This window comes from Tursiops truncatus, chromosome 17 (assembly GCF_011762595.2).
Source record: "Tursiops truncatus isolate mTurTru1 chromosome 17, mTurTru1.mat.Y, whole genome shotgun sequence".
Taxonomy (NCBI): domain Eukaryota; kingdom Metazoa; phylum Chordata; class Mammalia; order Artiodactyla; family Delphinidae; genus Tursiops; species Tursiops truncatus.
Genome location: NC_047050.1, coordinates 22,980 through 25,772, shown reverse-complemented (window position 1 = coordinate 25,772; position 2,793 = coordinate 22,980). Strand labels below are relative to the sequence as shown.

Here is a 2,793-nt window from a genome sequence, read left to right as displayed (position 1 = left end):
GCTGCGTGTGCCCGTGGAAATGGGGGCCTGATGGAACTAGCCTTGCTTTCCCATTTTGAAAACTCCATGCATGTTGCCTTGAAGCTACCTGAAATTCACTGCTGTTGACAGAACTCTAGCCACTGTAGGCATGGCTCTGCAAAGAAAGTGAGTTTCCTCTAGCTAAACAGGGTTCTTCCATGGCTGGGGTGGGGCTCAGCCTGCCATGCTCTAGAGCTAAATGGAAGCTCAACTTGAGTACTTGCCTCAAGGTAAGGCCCTGAGTAGACATGCAGAAAGGGAGGCATGCGGCTGTTTCCATGAGGTCTTCATCGGGGTTCTGCCTTATTTTAAAGAAGTACCCTTTTCAGGATTCCTATGCCCCTTGGGTGTGCATCCTTTTCCCTCCAAGGTCACTGAGAACCTCCAGACCTTCTGTGGGCCTGCTGACCAAAATCGAGGCCCATAGGTCCCTTGGAGGTCCTCTGTGCATGACGAGTGATGGGCAACACACTGCACGTTCCTTAAGGAGAGCTACATTTCCAGAGCCATCGAACTGCCTCAGGACCCCATTTGTGGCCAATCCGACGTGCCATGGAAGTCTTCGTCATGGCCGTTGTCTAGGCGACCATGAGAAAACATTCAGCTTAGAATTCTTCGAAGACTACTAACTGAAGTCACCCTATTCAAGGAGAAAGTCAGCATCCTACCATGCTCTGTCGCTCACGGGACACTCAAAGTGAGCACTTGCCTCGAGGTAAGGCCCTGAATTGCCGGGCAGAATCAGAGGGGGGCAGCAGTTCCCATGAGGCCGTAGTCACTGCTCCGCATTATCGTAATGGCAGTACGCTTTTCAGGACACCTAAGATCCTCGTGTCAGCACCCTATTGCCGAAAGGAACAGTGAGTACCCCCAGGCCCCCCTAGCCCTGCAAAGCAACTTCCAGGCCCGTAGCCCTTCGGAGCCACTCCGTGTATGCCGAATATAGGGCAACACACTGCCCTCCTTCATGGGACAGCTTGAAATCCCAAGCACTCCCAGAGTTTCACGAACACCGCTGTGGCACGTCCAAAATGCCGGGGAAGTCTGACTCATTGCCCTAGTCTGAGCTGCACTGAGAAAAACCCTTGGCTTCACATTCCATCTAGGACCTCCTGCCTGAAGTCGCCCTGCCTCCAGGAGAAAGTCGGCTTGCTGCCCGACTGCCACTAAAGCCCAGTTCTTCGTGTAACACTGCAGGCTTTTGAAGAGCCACAGGCCTGGAAGCCTAGCTAGGGCGTACCTTGGTTGAGGCATTTCGCTAGATGCAGAACTCCTGCTTCAAGGAGTTTATTCAGGGAAGGAATCACTGGGTAACCTGCGTCTCTTTTGACTTGTTAGAAACCATAGGGATGTATGCTGAGTGTGCCCATGGAAATGGGGGCCTGATGCAACTAGACTTGCTTTCCCATTTTGAAAGCTCCATTCATGCTGCCTTGAAGCTACGTGAAATTCATTGCTGTTGACAGCCCTCTAGCCACTGCAGGCCTAGTTCTGGGAAGAAAATGATTTTCCTCTCTCTAAACCAGGTGCTTCCATGGCCGGGGTGGAGTTCAGCCTGCCATGCTCTAGAACTAAAGGGAAACTCAACCTGACTACTTGCCTCGAGGGAAGGCGCTGAGTATCTGGACAGAAAGGGAGGCATGCGGCTGTTTCCATGAGGTCTAAGTCGCTGTACTGCTGTATTTTAAAGGAACTACCCTTTTCAGGACTCCTAGGCCCCTCGGGTGTGCATTATTTCGCTCCAGGATCACTGAGTACCTCCAGACCCCTGAGGGACTGCTGAGCAACATCGAGGCCCATAGGTTGGTCCCTCTGAGGCCCTCTGTGTATGCCACGTGAGGGGCAACACACTGCACGTTCCTTAAGGTGAGCTATATTTCCAGAGCCCTTGAACGGCCTCAGGACCACATTTCTGGCCAGTCCGACGTGCCATGGAATTCTTTGTCATTGCCATCGTCTGAGCTGCCATGGGAAAACATTCTGCTTACCATTCTTCGATGACCTCGTACGTGAAGTCACTCTTCTCGAGGAGAAATTCAACATCCTACCATGATGTTTCGCTAACGGTACACTCAGCGTTAGCACTTGCCTCAAGGTAAGGCCCTGAATTGCCATGCGGAAGCGGAGGCGTGCAGCAGTTTCCATGAACCCATAGCCGATGCAGTGCATTTTCTTAACGGCAGTATGCTTTTCAGGACACCTAGGAGCCTCGCGTCGGCATCGTATTGCCGGCAGGAACACTGAGTACCCCCACGTCCCCCTGGGCCTGCTAAGCAACTTCCTGGCCCGTAGCCCTTCAGAGCCACTCTGTGTATGCCGAGTGTAGGGCAACACAGTGCATGCCTTCTTGGGACTGCTTGAAATCCCCAGCATTCCCAGAGGTTCACGAACACCGGTCTAGAACGTCCAACATGCCGGGGAAATCTGACTCATTGAAAACCCTCTGCTTAGAATTCCATGAAGACCTCGTACCTGAAGTCAACCTCCTCGAGGAGAAAGTCAGCATCCTACCATGCTGTGTTGCTAGTGGGACACTCAGTGTGAGCACTTGCCTCGAGGTAAGGCCTACTGCGTGCTGTGACCCATATCACCTGTGAGGACACAAGCCACAAGCATATGTTGTGTCCTGTTAGCCTCCCAGCCAGTCCCTGAAGGTGAGGGTGGCCCTGCAGACCCCAGCCCTCTCCTCCATGTCTTGTAGGTGGAAGACCCACTTCTCCTTGCCATTCCAGAAGCAGTTCTGGGGCTGTCCTGGGAGGGCTTCTGGGGTTA

General features: G+C 53.0%; 1 long non-coding RNA gene across 1 annotated transcript; it reads left to right on the top strand.

Moving 5' to 3' along the window:
- Positions 1-531: 531 nt before the first annotated feature.
- Positions 532-2,494, top strand: LOC141276832 (uncharacterized). Its single transcript, XR_012327012.1, has 3 exons — positions 532-736; positions 1,548-2,116; positions 2,473-2,494. It is a non-coding gene; the product is annotated as an uncharacterized lncRNA (long non-coding RNA).
- The last annotated feature ends 299 nt before the right edge of the window (positions 2,495-2,793 follow it).